The sequence below is a fragment of the Macrotis lagotis genome, chromosome 1 (assembly GCF_037893015.1).
Source record: "Macrotis lagotis isolate mMagLag1 chromosome 1, bilby.v1.9.chrom.fasta, whole genome shotgun sequence".
Lineage (NCBI taxonomy): Eukaryota > Metazoa > Chordata > Mammalia > Peramelemorphia > Peramelidae > Macrotis > Macrotis lagotis.
This window is the reverse complement of record NC_133658.1, coordinates 578,906,861-578,928,185: the sequence shown is the minus strand read 5'-3', so window position 1 is coordinate 578,928,185 and position 21,325 is coordinate 578,906,861. Positions and strand designations below refer to the sequence as shown.

The 21,325-nt window shown below is 36.6% G+C and overlaps 1 long non-coding RNA gene across 1 annotated transcript in view; it reads left to right on the top strand.

Annotated features, from left to right (window-relative positions):
* LOC141507226 (uncharacterized) overlaps window positions 1-21,040 on the top strand; it is a 50,348-nt gene extending 29,308 nt beyond the window's left edge. Inside the window, exons 3-4 of the long non-coding RNA XR_012474103.1 lie at window positions 4,025-4,125; window positions 20,945-21,040. This is a non-coding gene — a long non-coding RNA (uncharacterized LOC141507226). The remainder of the gene's footprint in view (window positions 1-4,024; window positions 4,126-20,944) is intronic.
* Window positions 21,041-21,325: the final 285 nt, after the last annotated feature.

Below are 21,325 nucleotides of genomic sequence, written 5' to 3'. Positions count from 1 at the left end.
GAGCAGATTGTTAAATTTTTAAATCTGTGTGTTTATACCTCAAATTAGACAAATTCTATAAATCAGAGCTAAATTTATTTTTTGTTGTATTATCTAGACTTAAGAAAGTGATGGAGAAAATTTTAATAATACAGATTAAATTTGAAAGTTTATCCTGTACAATGTAAAGACTACTAGACTGCCTTCTATGGGGGGGTGGGAGGAGGGAAGCAATAATGGGGGGGTACTGTAAAACTCAAAATAAATGAAATCTTTCTTAAAAAATAAAGAAGCGTGGGGGCGGCTAGGTAGCGCAGTGAATAGAGCACCAGTCTTGGATTCAGGAGTACCTAGGTTCAAATCCAGCCTCAGACACTTAAAAATTACCTAGCTGTGTGGCCTTGGGCAATCCATTTAACCCCATTGCCTTGAAAAATCTAAAAAAAAAAAAATAGTGTCCTGCATATATTTTCCCCCTTCACAGTCATGCCTCAAGGTCTATGGCACAAAAAGGTTAAGAACCATAAGAAAAATAGCCATGTCTCCAGAAAGTATTATGAATTCATCATGGTGGTCTGGGGGACTGCTAGATATATAGTGAAGTGTCATTATTTAATGGACTTGAGTTTCTAGACTTACCTTATAAAAAACTTCTTTGTTAGGGGACTGGCACTCTAGTATGGCTTGGCTACAATGCCCCCAAAAGAAGTTCTGGTTATAATAAAGAGGCAGATCCCAGTTTAACTGCATTCAGACAAATCATAGATTGTAAAATAGATAATCCAAATCCTAGCATGCCTCAATGTTTTGGGGTCACTCATTTCATATTAACTCATTTTACTCATATTAACTCATTTTTCTCATTAACTCAGATTAATTCATATTCCAGTCTCCTCAGGCACAAGGTATTGTTAATTTAATTCATTTTCACTCAAAAATGCACATGTTGCTGAAGATATGAAATCAAAAATAAAATAAAATGACTTCTGACCCTAAGGAGATTACTCTTTATTTGGAGAAGGGAGGGAACCACCTGTACAAATGGAATCAGGAAAGGACTCCTATAGGAGATTATATTTGAACTGTATGTTGAAGGAAGCCAGAGCTTATTTGAGACTACAGTGAAGAGGGAGGGGGCAGCTAGGTAGCACAGAGGATAGAGCACCAGCCCTTCAGTCAGGATGACCTGAGTTCAAATGCAGCCTCAGACACTTACTACTTAGCTGTGGGACCTTGAGCAAGTCTCTTAACCCCACTGCCTTGCAAAATTCCAAGGGAAAAAAAATGAAGAGGGAGAACTTCCTGGACATGGGACTCCCTATTCAAAGATTTAAGCCAGTTCAGCTGAACTTAGAGGTTGTTGAGGAGTGTAATATGAAATCAGACTGGAAATGTAGGTTATTGTAAAGGATTTTTCTTTTTTCCTTCTTTAATTTCCTTTTTTCCTCTATCCCTTTTTCCTTTCTTTCCTCCCTTCCTTTTTCTTTCTCCCTTTCTGTCTCTTTCTTCCAGCCCATAATGCACTTGAAAATTGGTGACTTTTGCATTTACTTTAGAGTCATTTCTAAACATACTCCCATACCCATTTCTTATCACAAAGATTAAAAAGGGGGGGGGAAGCAATTTGACAAAACTAACTAACTAGAGATAGTTTCAGACAGTATTTGCAATCTTATACACTCACACTCCTCCACCTCTGCAATGAAAGGAAAGAGATGCATTTTCTCTACTTTTCTATAGAACCAAGCTTCTGTGTACTAGGAAAGAGGCTCCTAGACAGAGACCTGGGATATATGACCAATTTAGGAGGTAGGATAGAAGTGATGACCTAGGAAAGGTATGGGAAACAAGTATCAAGGAAAATATTTAGGAAGAGGGAATGTTCAGTAGAACCAAAAGCTGAAGAAAAGGCAAGAAGATAGAGGACTGAGAAAAGGCCTTTGGATTTAGTATTTAGGAGATCATTTTTTTGGATTGTGAAGTCTGAAGCTAGAATACAAGAGATTGAGAAGTGGGTGAGAGAGAAATGAGAAAGCAAATGTATCCTGGACTGATTTTTTTTTTCAGGAGTCCATCTATGAAAGAAAAAAGAGATAAAGAACTCCACTTGGAGGGAATGGCAAAGTTTACTTTAAGAGAGGGGAAATTTGAGCATGCTGTGAGTATGTTGGCACTGCAGAGGGAATCAACAGATGAGAGGTTGAAAATTCAAGAGAAATGAGGAAGGTTTCGGCAATCGACTGGAGGACAAAGAGGGTGATGGGTCTCGGGTACAAGAAGAAAGGGCACTTCTTTAGAGATGGAAGCAAAGGAGAATAGAGGGAAAAGGAGATGTTGAGAGGAATTGTGGGGCAAAGAGATAGCGTGGGATGAATGGGCTCAATTTCTACTCTTAAATATGAAGTAAACTCTTCTGTTGAGGAATGGGGGAAAGAATGGTATAAGTACCCTTGAAATGAGAACAATTTAGAATCATTGCTAAGGGAGTGTTATAAGAAGTCAGTAATGGTTTAGCTGTTCATCCATGAGGGTCTGCTTCAAATCAGATAGCATAATTTTGTAGTGGATCAAATTCAACAGTTGTGACTTCTTCTGAACACCTTCAGTAGCTTATGAAAAGGGTCAGAGAAGACAGATGGTCATTTCTTGTTAAGTGAATGAATGAATGAGTATAGTTTGGAAAAGTTTGAGCAGAACTAAAATGAGAAGGCAAGGGATTCAAAGTTAGAATGAGGGAAGTCATGATCCCAGTTTTATAGTTTCAGTTTCCTTAGCTATAAAATAAGGATAATAGTAGTTATTAACCCTTTGTTATACTTGCCTCACAAAGTTTGTTTAGAGAATCATGTGTTAACTTATGTAAAACTCCTTTCCAATCTTAAAGCACTCTAAAAATCTATTTTTATTATCATTATCATTATTTATTGGAGGACTGCATAAAATTTAAATCAACATAATTTTTAGTGGAACCAAGCCAAGAGGTGTATGATTTCTTTTGGAGGAATTCATCAGATATCCAACATTTTTTTCTGATGGTATAATGAGGCTTCTCAAGAGAGAAGAGAAGGGATGAATTGGTGTGAGAAGAGTTCACCATTTGAGGGTAATTCTCAGAACTCTTGCATAATAGAGAGGGAATCCTGAGTTAGGTATTGGCATATCTAGATCACTTATGTGCAGCAAAATAGCCTAAGACTTTTCTGAGCTTTGAATTTCTAGTCTGTAGAATGAAAGGTTAAAAAAATAACTCCCTTGAGGTCTCTTATAGATCTTGGATTCTATTATTATAAAATGAAGTTACATTAAAAAGTCTTTTAAAATGTATACCAGATTTTTTAAAAATGTTGTAGATATGCATTTCTATAAAATGTTGAAACTGCAAGATATGGAATCAGGATTAACTTTTAATTATATAGCATAGGAAATATAGTCATATAACATTTTTTTGGGGAAAATTTTTTTATAAATAGATTGCAACTGACCATGAACAATTTAAGGAGTCCAATTATGGAGTTCCCAGCCCCATAATTATTTTAAACTCCTTAAATTATTTTAAAAGGCTGAAGAAAACCCTTCTATCCAGTGGATGCCAATACTCAGTGAGTCTAGAACAGGAATTGGCTGGACATTTTTGAAATGGAGGGCCAAGTTTCATTTTTTCACTCCACATCATGGGAGTAGGGAAGAATGGGTTTGGGGAAAGCAACAGATTTTTTTTTTTTGGAGACGAGGTAGGGATAGTTCTCTGCTTTCTTGACTGTCCTTCACCCCACAATTGGAGACAATCCTAGGAAATTTTGGACTTGAACATCAATCTTTGTATTGAATTATAGAATTTTAGAACAGTAACATGAAATGTTGTTGTTCAGACAGGTCCAAATCTTTGTGACCCCTTTTGGGGAATTTTCCTTGCAAAGACCCTGGAATGGTTTGCCATTTCCTTCTGTAGTAGATTAAGGAAAACAGAGATGAAGTGATTTGCCTTGGGTCATGTAGCTAGTGAATATCTGAGACCAGATTTTAACTCAGGTCTTTCTAACTCCAGGTTCCAGGTCCCCCTATGCCACCCAGCTGCCCATGTGTGGAATGCCAGAATCTAAAATCCAAAACCAAGGAACCATCACAATTGGTATCAAGCCACTCCAGGTGAACAATAAAAACTTACATTTTTGTAACTCTTTAGAGTTCTATTAACACTATAATTTAATTCTCATGACAACTATGCGATCAAGGCTAAGATGTGGATCACAACTTGTCCATTCCTGCCCTTTCTTTGTGACTATTGTCCAAACATTCCTATAAATCTGCTGTATACTTCTCTACCTACCCTCTATCAATCAAGACTTTTTTTGATTTTTTTTCTGAGATCCTGAGGATTCCCATGGAGTCACTGTAGTTGTCTACCTGTCACCCCTCACCCTCATCACACCCTATGTCTGTCATACATTTCCCTAGGGATAGCCTTTGTTACTGCCCTTCTTTGCCAAATCTGCTTGAGCGTATGTTGTAGTCTTCTCAAACCTATCATGTGCCTTTCTATGTATGGCTTTTTGCACAATCTGAGTTTGCAGATATTCCAAAGACCATATGGTATAGATAAGGCTAGTATTTTTAACCTTATTTTACATATAAGGAAACTAAAGCTTAACAGAGGATGAAAGACTTTCCCAAGATCTTCTTAGTAATAATGATAATAATAATAAGTTACATTTATGAGACTTTTTTAAGGTTTACCAGTCTCATTTTATTCTCACAATGTCATGGGAGATAGTACTTTTATTATTCTCATTTTATGGATGATGAAACAGGAGGCATATAGTAGAGAAGTGGCATGGTTTGTAAGTGTCTGGGGCAGAATTTGAACTTGTCTTCCTTATTCCAAATTCAGTTCTCTATCCACTATAATAGCTGAGAGGTTGCCTGGGTTAACTACTTAGCTTTATGTTTAAGGAACCTGAGGCATGGGGCAGTTAAGAAACCACTCCAGTATCTTTGCCAAGAAAACTTCAGATAGGGTCACAAAGAGTCAGACAAGCCTGAAACAACTGAACACACATATTTATGAAATGAAATTATACTTTTTAAGTCAAAATTTTGATTATATTGAGTTTCTCTGGCCAGCTATTGGAATTAAACCTACCTATTGGGAAAAACTGAGCATTATCGAGATAAGAAGTAATTATTGTCTACTGTGTATCATGACTCTCAGAGATCCACGATGTTGTTTTTACTCTCGAGAAGCTTATAATTAGCTCTTTGTAGAGGTAATATATAGAGTATATTAATTATATGATGAAATTTTTGTAAGTGCCAACTAAAAGTGACAGGGAGTTTTTAATGTCTAAGAGATCTTTGGGGCCTTGTAAGTTTGTCAGTGTTTGCTCATTTTTTAATTGTGTTCAATTCTTTGTGACTTCTTTTGGGTCACAAAGAACAGCAGTCCTCATCATAGAATGGAAAGAGCCCTGAGTGTGGTCAGAGGATCTCAGTTCAAGTATCATCTATCAATTCCTACATGTATGATCTAGGGGCAGCTAGGTGGCATCCTAGTGCACAGAGCACAGGTGTTGAATGCAGAGGGATCTGAATTCAAATCTGCCCTTTAACACCCATTAGCTGTGAGACCCTGGGTAAGTCACTTATCTCTGTCTCAGTTTTCTCATCTGAAAAATGGAGCTGGATTAGAAGGCCTCTGCTATCCTTTCAAACTCTAAATCTCTGCATTATAACATGAATTAATCTCATTAGATCCCTTTGATCATACAAGCAAGTCCATTTTGATGTGACAGCAATAATAGACTTGTCGGTGAATCCCTAACCTTTCTGATCCTCACTGACTATCTTGAAACATGATAATGAGAATTAGGGCTTCAATGATAAGAGATTTTTGTAATTCCCAGAAATATGACAGTGTTATATTCTCAGACACAGAGGCTATTTTCCAAATGGACTTTTTTTCAGAACCATATATATAACCAGCTGGAATAATTTTCTGTCTGTTCAACCTTCTCAAGTAAAGAATTTTGCTTTTTAATAGGAAATCTGCATTTCATTGTATGGATGGAACACAATGTTCTTGGCTCAACTCCCTTCCAAAGAAACTGGCTTTTTATCTTATGGCACTCTTTGCATGTAATAAGGAAACAGATTCTAGCAAATCTAATTCAGACACGGGAGGATGGAGACCTAGCAAGAGTCTGATCAATTCATGCGATAGGCGTTTCCTCTTCTCCCAGGGCAAGTGAGTATTGTACAGTGAGAACTTTCCATATTGAACTTCATTCATAGCCAAAATACTTTTTAAGGATGCTACAAACCAAAGAGGAAAAAAATAATTTTAGCCAGTCAACAATATATGAATTAGGTATGCAAAGCATTCTGCTAGTTGCTACATTGAGGGAATACCAGAGAACCTCAAGATTTGGTTACTACTCTCAAACAATACAAGGTCATAAAATATGAGCTGGAAATGATCTTGCCCTCATCTTATATTGAATGTAATATGTCATTTTATAGTAAGAAAACTGAAGTTCAGAGAAATGAAATGAATTATGTTCTAATGGAAAAGTGGTATGGAGATTTCTTTTTAATTTAGCAAAGCACACCAGAATTTACCAGATTCAGTGGAGTGCAATGGATAGTGCTGAAGGCTTAAGTCCATTTCACATTTATGGGTACATGATTTCATTTTAGGCATCTTTCTAAGATTAATAGAGGAAGGTTACTTGGAGAGGAGTCATAAATGATCTTTATTAGAAAGATGGGGAGGGAGGGAGAGAGGGAGAGAGAGAGAGCACTTGCAAAGGGACTTCAGAATGGGAGAGGGTTTGGAGGTCCATCAATTTTCTTACCATACTTATTTAATTTATTTTTTTCCTACACATTCAGCACGTTCTATTCCAGTCAAATTGGCTAGTTTGCTATTTCCTAATCATGAAGTCCCACATCTGCTACCTCATGCCTTTGTACAATAGTCTCCACGTCTGCCTTCAGCCTTGTATAATCCCTTTCTTCCCTTCAAGTTAAGATCAGGGGCTCCTTATAGCATCCACCTCCTAGTTATTATGATACTTTCTCACTCTTTTTTTTTTGAGTTTCCAAGCATAATTTATTCAACTAAATAAAGCAATTATTTTATGCACCTGAGCATAACCATATATATATATATATATATATGTATATATATATATATATATATATATATATTACAATGGTATCTGATTGTGTTCAAATCTCTGATTTTCATTTTTTTTAAAGAAAGATTTTATTTATTTGACCCTTTCTCACTCTTGAAATGACTGCATGGCAGATTTGTTCTCATGTATATTTTAATCCTTCCTCTTGTCTCAGAAGGATGTAAACTCCGTCAGGGAAGGAATTATTTCTTTTTCCTTTTGTATCCCCATCACTTTCACCCAGCACATGGTAGGAACTTAACACATTTTTTTGAATTAAAGAAAGTAGTTTAAGATGAAGAAAAAGCATTTGACCACAAGCCAGAAGATCTGAGCTTAAATGAGTCTTCATTTAGCCATTTATTATGTGACCATGGATCACTTCAACTCAATACCAAGTGGTTCTGGGCCAAACCTTAGTTTGTTCATCATTAAAATAAGTATAATGCTGGCTGGCTACAGGCCGATCCCACAGAATAGTCATGAGATTCAAATGAAATAATGTATGGGATTATGCTTTGAAAACTGTAACATGGTATAAGTGTATGAAGCATTATTATTAAAATCACAGCACGATGGATTTTGAGGTGTTAGGGACCTTGGAGATCAAGTCCAACCCCTTCACTTTACAGATGAAACACATGAAGCCCACAGTGGTTAAGTAATTTATCTGAGGTCACATGGGGTAGTAGGTAATTGAGGCAGGAGTTGAACCCAGGTCTTCCTGACTCTAAGTCCTATGCTGTCTTTATGACACCATTTTGTCTTTCAGAGGGACAGTAGACCTAGAAGAGAAGATTGAAAATTTGACCATTCAAAATAAATGTAAACTTCCAAAAATGTTTGTTGAGAATGCCTGATGCTAAGAAGGTATAAAAATTATATAAGGCTTAGTTATGTGAGTCATGGAATTCACAAATTAGGAAGGAATTGAATATTTAGACAGTCAGAAAGATTTTTTCCTCCCATTTTAAAAAATCTTTATTTTATTTTATTCTCCCCCCCAGTTACATGCAAAATAAGAAGATATATTTTGAAATGATATAATAAATAATATTTATAGCAATAAATCAAGAACCAGGTACTCTGCTTAGCTCTGGGAATATGAACAGAAACAGAGAGAAAGCCTTTGCCCTTAGGGAGCTTGCATTCTATTTTATTTATTTATTTTTTGTAAGGCAATAAGGTTAAGTGACTTGCCCAAGGTCACATAGCTATTTAATTTAAGCGTCTGAGGTCACATTTGAACTCAGGTCCTACCCAACTCCAGGGCCAGTGCTCTATCCACTGCATCACCTAGCTGCCCTGGAGCTTATAATTCTAATAGGACAAGACAGTTTATGAAAAGAAAGCTGAAATTAATAATAATAATGATAATAATAATAGAATTTATATAGACTCTGTGATGCGTCATACTCTGTGCTGTCTTTTCAAATATCTGGGAGGGAGATACTCTTAGTTTCCCCACTTTACAGTTGAGAAAACTGAAACAAACAGAGCTTTATTGACTTGCCTAAGATGATAAAACTACTAAGTGTCTAAGGCAACATTTGAACTCAATTCTTTCTAATTCATGGTCCATTATTCTATTTGCTGCATCAGGTGAGGGGGATTAGATATGGGACAAGGGGGCCTGGTTAGAGGCAGCCAGTAGCTCAGTGGATAGAGTGTTGAGCCTGGAGTCAGGAAGACTTGTGTTCAAATCTGTCTTCTCAGATCCTCAATAGTGGTATGACCCTGGACAAGTCACTTAAACTCTGGTTTGCTTTAACACACTGGACAAAGAAAATGCAAACCACTTCAGTATCTCTATTAAAAAACAAACAAACCATGGACAGTATTGGCATGCTGTGCCAATAACAATTAGCCATAACAATGGAAGGTTGAACTACCTGGAGCCCTAGGGAGACCCTTTCTGCCATCAACAGCAGCATGTGCCAAACACTGAAAATATAAAGACAGAAGATTGAACCCTGCCCTCTAGGAGCTTATATTCTACTAGAGAAAACAGCAAAAAATTAAATATAGAATATTGATACTATAAAGATAATTCCTAGGGAAAGAGTATTACCCTTGGGAGAAGAGAGGTGGCTAGGTAGGAGGGAACATTTGTGCTGAGACATGAAAAGGCCTAGATGGTCTGTGAGATAGAAGGGGGTGTCCAGCATGGCAGGGATGTGGAGTAGTAAATGGGTAAAATGTGACTAGCCTAGAAAGGCAGTCTGGATCAAAGTACTTTAAAACCCAAACTGACGCATTTATGCTTTCTCCTGGAGACACAAGGGAACCCCTAGGCTTCTTGAGCACAAGTTGGCAATACCTAGACTTTAGGAATATCGATTTGGCAGCAGTGTGGAGCATGGATTACCAGACCCAGTGTTCAATGCATAAATAACATGGTGGGTATACTTATGGTGCAATGTTAGGGAATCGAAAAAAAGGAAGCCTGCCTTTCAGAATTCATCCTAACTTGTCAGGGTCAATGGTGTAAAAAGACTGGGGAGTGAAGGAGGAGGCATGAGGCTCTTGCGGGATTGGTGTTTCTAGGAGGCAGTGAGTTCTGAATACTCATGGTGCAGTAGGAAGCCAACTGAGTTTAGAGTTTTGAGGGCCTGGGTTCACATTCTGTCATTGTCATTTACTTAAACTGTGTGACCTTGAGCAAGGTTGAGCCTCAGTTTCCTCATCTGTAAAAAGAAGGTATGGGACTTGATATTCTCTAAATATGCCTTCTATCTTTCTCATTCTGATAGCTGTGATCAAAGTCTGGGCTTATGGCATTGGGAAGCTGGCATATTTATTTTCATGATTGCTTTTACTTCATATTTTCCATTGTATCATTTTCCCCTTAGAAATCTTTCCTCCTAAAATAAGGGCTAGGAAGGACCAGGTATCTTATAAATGCTTGTCCAATTGAATTGTCTTTTTTCCCCGCTGGTTTTTGCAAGGCAAGGCTTACCCAGCTAGTGTCTGAGATTAGATTTGAATTTAGGTCTTTCTAACTCCAGGGATGGTCCTCGTATCCACTGTGCCACCTAGCTGCTGCTGAATTAAGTCTTAATCCTGGTTTATTTCCCCTCTCAATATTTTGATAGTTGAAACTCATTTGAACCTATGTCATCTTGGCAGCCATTCTTTATTGTAGCTTGATGTCCTCATTTATAAAAATGTATCTGTGATAGGGGAGATTTGATTAGATGACCTTGAGCCTCTTTCTATGATTCTTCTATCCCTTTGTTTCAGCAAAGATGATAGGTTAAAAAAAAATTAAGTGGCAAAATTCATGGAGGATATAGACTTTCTTCCCACAATAGGTTCTTTCCTATAGCAGTTTCTTAAAAGTTACTTTTTAGAGGAATCTGGATGGATCTCAATTGAATACCAGATTTGTCTCTTACTGCTTCTATCACCTTGAGCAAATGTTTAATCTCTTTGGGTCTCATATTCTTCCTCTGTAAACAAAAAAAAAAATGACCCTTTGTAGGGTTTGTATTTGATTACTCTAAATGTTATTAACCTTTTGATGTCATGGCCCCATGGGCAGTATGTTGAAACTTCTCAGAATAAGGTTTTTTAAATATATAAAATTAAACAGGAAACCAGTTGTATTGAAAGAGTTAGCTGAACTATTAAAAAAACAAAAACAAGTTGTTAACAAGTATAAAATAAGTTATTGAAGTCAGGTTCATAGATCCCAGGTTAAGAACCTCTGCTCTAAATCTTTGATTCAGAACTACAATAATGTTGTTAGGCTTCTAACTAAAGAAGGAGATTATTTTCATGACTGGGTAATGTTTATCATTAGGATTATCTAGATTTGGGCCTTAAGCTGCTTTGGGAAGAAGGTCCAGTCAGCTGCAGGAGTTACAGCCCTGCTTATTCTATTAGCTTTCAGGCAAAGTTAGAAGAACTGATATCCATAATTCTTTAAACCAAGGTGAAGAGAGAAAATAGGGCACTACCCAGTTGGGCAAGAACAGTGATGAGAAAGAACTTGGCATCTGATGACCTGAGTTGAAATCTTGTTGTCTAACTGGTGTGACTTTAGGGAAACTTCCTTACCTCTAAACCTGTTTCTTCACCTATGAAATGAGAGTCAGGCTCTTTTTGTTTGTTTGTTTTTACAAAGCAATGGGGTTAAATGGCTTGCCCAAGGTCACACAGCTAGTTAATTATTAAGTGTCTAAGGCTGGATTTGAACTCAGGTCCTCCTGACTCCAGGGCTGGAGCTCTATGCACTGCACCTCCTAGCTGCCCCTAGGGTCAGACTCTTAAGGGTCATGAACTCTTAAGTCTCATTTCAGCCTCAATATTCCATGTAAAGTTGAGTGTTGGGCCAACTCTCTTTTCTTAGGTTTTTTTTAAATTTTTAAATTTTTTTAATTTTTTTTTTGTCAACTCTCTTTTCTCTGAACTCTCATTTTTCAAGGGTTGATTCCTTTTATTTATCTTTTTACCTGCTGTCTGCAAAGACAAAACATATTCACCTTAGAGAAGCTTCCATGGATGTTTTCAAGGAGGAAAAAAATGGGGAAAAGGAGGTAGAGGAAAGTGAAACTGAAAGGGAGATTATGCTCAGCCATTTTTCTTTATTTTTATTTTCAAAATTTGATAGAATGGAAATATACAAAATGATTACTGGTTCAAAGAATCCCATGCATTTTCCCCTTTCACCAAAGCTCCACCTGGATAGCAAGTCTTGTTTTGGGATGGGACCTCATGCTACAGGCACAGTTGCATCTTTTGTCTCAGGTTTCAGTGGGGCATTAGAATGGAGACTCTTCCCCTTTCATTTCTCTGTGTAAAATGTTATTTTCCTGTTCCCTGTTTTCCTCTCTCTGGAAAACATTCTTCCTGCTCTTCACCTTGCGTGCTCTCACCCCAGCTGCTAAAGTATACTTGCTTCTGATGTATGCATGATACATCCTATGTCTTTGTCCTTTTTTTTTATATCTTGCTTTAATATTTTGTCACTTGCTATTGATCTGTTCTTTTCACATGTGCTCATTTGTGGTCTCTGTGAGTATGAGATCTGATTTTATGCACAGCACCCAGGGGAATAAATGACTCATGACATTTAAAATATACTATAGAATCATATAACTAGAAAGGGTTATATTTCCAGTAAAAATATTTTTATATGTAATAATAATAATAATAATAATAATAATAGCAAATTTTATTTAGCCCTTACCATGTGCACTAAGTACTTTAACAACCATCTCATTATTATCCTCACTTTATCAGGTTTGGAAAGTGAGGCAAACAGAGGTTAAGAGACTAGCAACTACTAAGTGTCTGAGACAGGATTTGATTTCAGGTCTACAATATTCCAGGCCCAGTACTCATTGACTTGTCCAAGGTCATGTAGTTAATGGCAGAATCAAGATTCAAACTCAGATCCTGTGACTGAGCCCTTTTTACTGCCTCTCTGGGGCCAGCTAACCCAGATCTTCAGAAAGGTCTTGTTGTATCTCCCTACTTTTTAGATAAATAAATCAAGGCCTAGAAAAGTAAATGACCTACCTGAAGCTGAATACCTAGGAAATGGTGTGGGGACTATAGCCCACATTTCTTGTCTTTTGACTTCATTTTTTTTCTAGTGTACCATGTTGTCTTCCTTTTTTTTTTTTTTTTAGTTTTTGTGTGGCAGTGGGATTAAGTGATCACACAGATGTCTTCCTTAATAAAAGCAATTGAAAAGGATGAAATGCTCACTTTTTTTGATGTTTTATTTTTATTTTTCCAACTACATGTCATGAAAGACTTTCAGTATTCATCCACCTACATATTCATAAATTACACATTTTTCCACCACCCTTCCCCTCCTCAGCAGAAAACAGACTAGTAAGAGTTATACATGTTACACCCATGTTCAACTTACATATACTAGTCATTTTGTGTATGACGAATTAGGATGAAGGGAAAAGAAAGAACACTGGGATATGAAGGAAAAACATAGAGAAAGTTTTTTTAAAAGTGAACATAGTTTCCATTTAGATGTTATGGGGGGGTTTTTTTTGTTGTTTTTTTCCCCTGATTGTGGATAGTATTGTCCATAACAGGTCTCCCAAGGTTGTCCTAAATCTCTGAACTGCTCAGAGTTAATCAGTTCACAGTTGTTGTTAATGTGTACAATGTTCTTTTCTTTTGGTTCTGCTCCCTTTACTTAACATTAGTTTAAATAATTCTTTCCATGCTTCTCTAAAATCTGACCATTCATGGTTTCTTATAGAACAGTAGTACTCTATAACATCCATAAAGCATAACTTATTCAACCATTCCCTAATTGTTTGGCATCCCCTCATTTCTAATTTTTTTCCCCACTTAAAAACCTACTATAAATATTTCTGAATGAATTCTTTTGTTGGATCAAATAACTTTAATAGTTTTATTGTTCTTTGGACATAGTTCCATATTGTTCTCCAGAATGGTTGGATTAGTTCACAACTTCATCAGCAATGCATAAATGTCCCAGTCTTCCCACATCCTCTCCAACATTGATCATTTCCCTTTTTTGTCATCTTAACCAATGGAATAGGTGTGAGGTGGTATCTCATAGTTATTTCAATTTGCATTTCTCTAATCTATAATGATTTGGAGCATTTTTAATATAATTTTATAAAATATGAAATTTATATAAATTTATATTTTATATATAAATTAATTTATATTTAATTTCTTCATTTGAAAACTGCTTGTTCATGTCCTTTGACTACTCATCAATTGAGGAATGACTTGTAACTTTATAAATTTGATTCAGTTCTCTATATATTTTATTTTATTTTTATTTTTTGAAAGTTATTTATTTTTAGCATTTTTTCTTTTTAAATTTTCTCCTTCTCTCCCATCTCTTCCCCATCCATTGAGTAGGCAAGCACTATATCAATTTGTCTCTATATATTTTAGAAATGAGACTTTTATTAGAATTACTAGCTATGAAAATTGTTTCCCAGCTTTCTGATTTCTTTCTAATCTTGACTGCATTGGTTTTATTAGGGCAAAAACTTTTTAATATATAGTCAAAATTTTCCATTTTGCAATTTATAATGTACTCTCTTTATGAAATTCTCACTTCTTTAAAGAAAGAGAAATAAGTTCTGAAAAATGAGTACAGACACTGCCCAAAAGTGTGTCAGCAAAGAAGCTTTGGAATTCCGGAAGGGGAAGTAAAAGCAAGGGTTAAAAATGTTCTCTCTGCCTCTACTATTTAACTATTCTCAATAACAGATTATTCACTTGTAAAGGTACACCTCTTTGAAAGCAAGAAAGACACAAAGAAAACTAGGGTGATTGAGTACAGAGAACAATGGAGTTGGAATAAAAAGATTTAAGTGTATACACCAGCTCCTCCCCTTACTGATGTATGGAAAATTCCTGAACTTAATTCTCCATTTCTTCATCTATGAAATAACAATAAGGACACTTGTATTTCACAGGGTTTTTACGAGGATCAAATGTCTTTAAATGCAATTTGTGACCATAGCACATCAAAGAAATGTAAGTTATTGATCTATCAAGAGCCCAGTTACACTCTAGAAAAATTTGAACTATTGTTCATCCTTCATTTTCAAACTGGACCAATGACATCACAAGGTGATGTCTTGATGTGCATATGGAATTAGGGGCAGAAGTGCAGAATGAGTGGGATTGATATAGGACCTGGCCCCAGGACCAGGCAGGGTACATCCCCATGAGAACAGACACTGACTGGTGTCCAGAGACTCGAGTTTTTATTGTTCCTTTATCTCTGGAAGGGCAAGCAGTGCAGATTACTCCTCTCCCTCTCCTGATTCCCTTGTTGCTTTTTAGCCATTGGGCTCATGCTCTATTGCCCTCCTGAAGAGAAGACTGCCCAGGCAGGCTTCCGGTTTTTTCTCTTTAGTCAGGTATAGGGGTTAAGTAGGCTGGCTTGGTAGAGACAATTCTTAGGGGATGGGAAGGAGAAACCTAGGTGGCTCATGCAGGGAAAGAAGATTTGCTTTTTGAGGGAAAAAATCTCCAAAGAGTATTCTTTGAGATTAGTTGAGGTTCAATGAATGACTTTGTTGCTGACTCAAGAAGCATATTTTAAAGGGATAAATTCCCTCATTTAGAGCAAGACATCCCAGCTTCGTTTCCATAGTGACATTGTTCAAACAGAATCTTCGAAGCACAAGAATGTCAGGTCCAAGGGATTCCTTGAGAGCTATAATTTTCTCGGAGGGATCCCAGCTATTGTTTGGGATAGAGGACTAGGTCTTTGAATAGCTTCTTCACATCTCTTGCCTGTGGGGCTTTTGTGTGCTTTTCTCCCGGAATTGTAGTGGGCTCCAGAGGGGTTTGTCCACAAAGGAAAAGGAAGTGGTCTTTATTCAGACCTGTGACTTAGATCCTCTGGAGCTTTCTTTTCATTCAGCTTCTCTTTATATCAGTGGCTGCTCTGCCCACTGGTCAAACTGAGATGAGAGTACCTCTCTGACTTCAGGTCTCTTACCCTTACCTCTTACAGCCAGTTCTAAGTCTGTTTAAATTGTTATCTATAGTTATAATAACTATAATAATAACTAGCATTTATTCAGTGCTTTAAGGTTTTGCACATCTACAGACTCAGGACCAGTCACCCCTGATCATTGTTCCTATTTTTTTAAGTGCCAAGCTTAGAGACCAGATTCACTATTGTGTTTTAATTGCTGATGCTCTTGCCTAGAGTTACCTGACATTCTGAATTCCTTTATGCTTTGACATCTAAAACCTGGCTGCTTCCATCCTATTTTTTGCCTTCCTGATCTCCCTCCCCTTTGATGACTTTTGTGTAAGTGTTTTAAATAGAATTTTAATATGAAATTATCTCGTATTTTTTTCTCTGCTTTCTTCTTCCTCCTCTTTCATTGAGCCCTTGTAGCAGAGATGCATAATCAAATCAAACCAAGTCCCAAAGTGACTATGTCCCCAAATGGATCTCATTCGGCATCTTGAGTCCATACTCTCTCTGTCAGGATGTAGCTAACATGCTTCATCATTATTCCTTTGGAATCATGGTTAATCATTGCATCAATCAGAGTAATTCTTAATTTCCTCAAAATTATTCTTTTTGACAAAGTTATTGTTATAGCACAATTGTTCTCCTGGTTCAGCTCACTTCACTATATCAATCTATCCATACATGTCTTCCTTGATTTCTCTAAGACTGTCCCCTTAGTTCTTTCTCAGAGCACAATACAACTTCTTTTTTAATGTCACTAACTTGCTTCAATAGTGCAATTCCTTGATCAATGTGTGTATGAACAACCTGATTACTTTCTTCCAAATTAGTTTCTAGAATTCTTGGACAAATTTACGGTTCCTCTAGTCATGAAGTCTGTCTATAATGCTTGCAACATTATTTCTCTTTGCCAGGGAATTTGATGATTAGGAGATAATACTTTGGAATTGTTTTCATTTACATTTTCATGATTATGAGTGATCTTGAATGATTTTTCAGATGACTAGTGATTGTTTTTTTTATTTTGTCAATATGTTTTTATCTTTATTTGTTCTTCTTCTTCTTTTTTTTTTTTTAGGTTTTTGCAAGGCAAGTGGGGTTAAGTGCCTTGCCCAAGGCCACACAACTAGGTAATTATTAAATGTTTGAGGCCGGATTTGAACTCAAGTACTCCTGACTCCAGGGCCAGTGCTCTATCCACTGCGCCACCTAGCTGCCCCCATTTGCTATTATTCTTATATATTTGTGTAATCTATTTTGGTTCATAGACTTTTGACTTTTCCCAAAAATATTTTTTCTTATACTATCTGAATTAATTTTATTTGTTACAAGTTTTAATCAAATTTATTATTGTTTCAGCCTCCTATTTGTAAATTCTACTATCCACAATTGAAAGGTATAACCTTATAGATATCTCTAAAGTGAGATGGTTTGATTTTTAATGTCCAGATCCTTCATTCATTTGTGATAAAGGATTCAAAGTCAATATCCATCTTTCTTCAAATTGCTAGCTACTATTTATACTCTTAACTTTAAAATTTCATTTCTCAAAAGGGAAAGGAAGCAACAGAGACAATAATTATTCTATCCATCACACCACCTTGCTGCTCCAATTTGTAGCTTTTTAAAATTTTTTTTTGGGGGCGGCTAGGTGGCGTAGTGGATAAAGCATGGGCCTTGGAGTCAGGAGGACCTGGGTTCAAATCCGGACTCAGACACTTAATAATTACCTAGCTGTGTGGCCTTGGACAAGCCACTTAACCCCATTGCCTTGGAAAACCTAAAAAAAAAATTTAATTTAAGGCAATAGGGGTTAAGTGGCTTGCCCAAGGCCACACAGCTAGGCAATTATTAATTGTCGGAGGTCATATTTGAACTCAGATACTCCTGACCTCAGGGCCAGTGCTCTATCCACTGTGCTACCTAGCTGCCTCCAATTTGTAGCTTTTTAAGGGGGAATAATTATTCTAGACCTGATTCTAATCAGTGAAGAAGTATAGATTGCTGACACATAAATGATAGAAATCTTGAGAGGAACAGACCTTAGAGTTCATTATAGATAACAAGAAAAACTCAGGTATCATCTAATCTTCACTTTAGATTTGGATAGAACAGAAACCTAGAATTTCAGAGGGAAAAAAAGATCAGGGTTAAAATTCTGTAGGGAAAGTTGACCTAAAATGGATGCTAAAACAATATTCTGATGATACAAATAGTAATAATTTCATGGAGGAAGAAAAGGGTAGGCAATTTAAAGAGAATGAAATGGATAGAGGCAAATGATAATAATTGACATTAGTAACTTTAAAGTACCATACATAAACCGTACATAATTATCTCTTTTGATCTCCACAACAATGTAAGTTATTAATTAGGCTCTGGTTTTGCTTCTCTTCTCCAAATGATGGGTAACAATGTTTGGATCATGAAGGATGGTCAGAAATGACTTGCTGTTCAATTGTATCTGACTCTTTATAACCCCATTTGGCATTTTCTTGGCAGTGATACTGGAGTGGTTTGCCATTTCCTTCTCCAGCTCATTTTACAAAATGAGGAAACTGAGGCAAACAAGGTTAAATGACTTGTCCAGAGTCATAAGACATATTTAAATTCAGGAAGAGGAATCTTCTAGACTCCAAGCCCAGTGCTGTAGCTTCTAGGAAGCTAATAGGAAAGAGAAATAAGGACTTGATAAGAGACCACCTGACTTCCCCAATGAGTCCATCATTAGATTTTAATGAACAGTTCATCTGAGGTTAACAACAGATCCTGTGGGATTGCCTGCTGGACACTTTTGATGATTCAGTTATAGCAATTTACCTCCTGGAAGCCCACAAAAAGCAGAAACCTGAGAATAGAACATCCTTACCATTATTTTTTGGGATCAGTTTAGAGCTTGACCTTTTCATTCAGAAGTATTTAGAGGATACATATTTTTTTACATTTCATCCCTGAGAGATCAATGTCTCTTCTCCCATCCTTGGAATTGATATGTCCCTTAAGATGAGGTCTCTCTCTCCTCTTTTCCCAGGTTCCCTCTTTCCTCTATGGGACTGAGCTTCTCTCCTCATGCCATCTCTCCTTTCCTTGAGCCTGTTACTTCCTCAAACTACCACACTAGTTCTTCCTTTTTTTATTGGAACTTCTTCATCAAGGGGATCATGTCAGACCTGTGCTTCAGGAATATCAGTTTGTCAACTGACTCAATTACAGATTGGAAAGGGAAGTAAATGAGGAACCTCCTAATTGCCTCCTAATCCTAGTTAGTCTAGGGCCTAAACTTGGCTTGTGGCTATGTGAATAGAGAAAACAAATGGTAAGGATGTAGCAGAATGATAATTGAAAAGACATGGAAACTGATATACATATTTTATGTATATTACATATATAGTAAAAATGTACATGATATAATGCATATGAGTGTGTACAGGTGCACACACATAAAACGTGTGTATATACATGTATATAAGTATACATGCAATACAATTATGCATGTGCATGTGCATGTGTGTGTGTGTGTGTGTGTGTGTGTGTGTGTCCCCTTAAGGGCAGGATCAATTAGCCTGCAAACATTTGTTTTAAACCCTGCACTGTGTATACAAAGACAAGAGTAAAATAATGCCTTCTCTCAAAAAGCTCATGGTCTAAGTTGAAGATAACTACATAGAAATTTATGCAAAGTAGAAACAAGATGATGGGTGGGGAGTCACTAACAAGTAAGGGTAATCAGAAAAGGGTAATCAAAAAATGGAGGTGAAGTTTGAGCTGTATCTTGAAGGAAATTAAGAAATCTAAGTGTTGAACATGATATCCCTTAACTTTACATCTTGGATACAGTACAAAACATGGAAATTGGGAGCTAGAGAATGAGGAAAAGTAAGAAGTTTTCACTTTTAGGAATGTCATTGGAACAAACTTTGGTTTGTGAACAAAAGGGAGTAATGTGGTATCTTAGCAAGAAAGTTAGGAAAAGGGATCCTGCCTTCTACTTCTTGTCATACAGGAGGTGTTCTGTAAATGTTTATTGATGATGTCTGTTTGATCAGAAACTACTTAAAGTCAGGGTCAAAGTCTTATTTATGCCTTAGGTCTGCATTGAAACTCAAGTACTTCGTGAGAATTGCTCAGTTTTAGGGATGTTGGGGCACTGATTAAGTTTTCTGTCTCAACATGTAACATTACATCCAGCATCAATACTGTTTTGCTGAAAATTTTCCTCTTTTTAAAAAAAATTCTGAACCTGAAGTAGTCACATGTATTGAAATGAACAATTCTAAAAACTATATATAAACTATATATATATATATATATATATATATATGTTTGTATGTATACATGTAAAAATTGAAGATAGGTTCTAGTTCAATGGAACTGTATAGTACAAATTCAAATAATATATCCATTTGAGGAAATTCATCATTTATGTTAAATTAAGACTTAGCTGAGGAAGGGATAATTCTTTCAGAAGGGGAAAATGTGAACATTATAACAAAAAATTATAATAATAAAAAAGTCTCTTTTCAAAAGTTTGCTATCTCCAATTCCTCAAAGAGTAGTGACTGAGACAGGTGACTCAGTGGACATGGTTCAAATCTGGCTCAGACACTTATTAAACTGTGTGCAAGTCACCTTGTTTGCCTCAGTTCCTCTTCTGCAAAATGAACTAGAGAAGGAAATGGCAAACCTCTCCAGTATCTTTGCCAAGAAATGGCAAATGGGGCAAATATGACCCCAAATGGGGTCACATAGAATTGTACACAATTGAATAACAACTCAACAACAATAGTGAATAAAGACACTGTTTAACAGGCTGAAGATTCAGCTTCATTCGCTTTCTGCTCTTTTCTTTATGGGACATTCCAATAAGACTTCCTGGAACTTCCTTGTATTGGGCAAAAGAGGGGAGAAGGAGGAAGAGAGAGTCAACATCCTCTTGTTCTCCCAGAGGGATGAATTGTGGGATAGGGGAAAAAAATTCCAGGTTTGGAGTCAGAGGACCCCAATTTGCTTCCTGGATGAGACATGAAACCTGTAAGACCTTGGACGAGTTGCTTAATCTCCCTTTGTCTTGATTTCTTCATCTCTGAAATGGCAGAGTTAAACCAGAAGGTCTGATGGTATTAATTCTTAGTACATGATACTTGCTTCATAAATGTTTATTGTTTCATTGATCTAGGTACCCTTTCATTTCTATAGCTATGATCCTGTACTTTTCCTTTCAGTCAACATTCCCTCACTCCATTTTAATATAACCATTAACTCTAGGTGGGGTGGCAGATATTGTTCTTGTTCTCAGTCCTGAATACCCTTCTGAATCTATTCTTAGCCTGTACTCATCGGAAGTGAACATGTTGGAGATGCTCAGTACACACAGGATGCATTTGTTGTGATGATAGCTTTACTTTCTCTGCATCCCCAGAATTGCAGCATCATGGATTCAGAGCTGGTAGGTACCTCAGAGAACTTCCAGTCTAACTTTCTCAATTTACTGAGGAAGAATCTAAGACCTAGAGAGGTAATATGAGTTTTTTAAGGTCACACAGGTAATGATCCTCTAGAGTTATATCTAAAATGACTTCTTATATCTTTTATATAATGTTTTTCCAGTTAGGGGCTTCCACTTTATCTCAGAATGCAGCTAGATGGCAAATTGAATAGAACACTGGACCTAGAATCAAGAAGTCCCAAGTTCAAATTCTACTTCAGA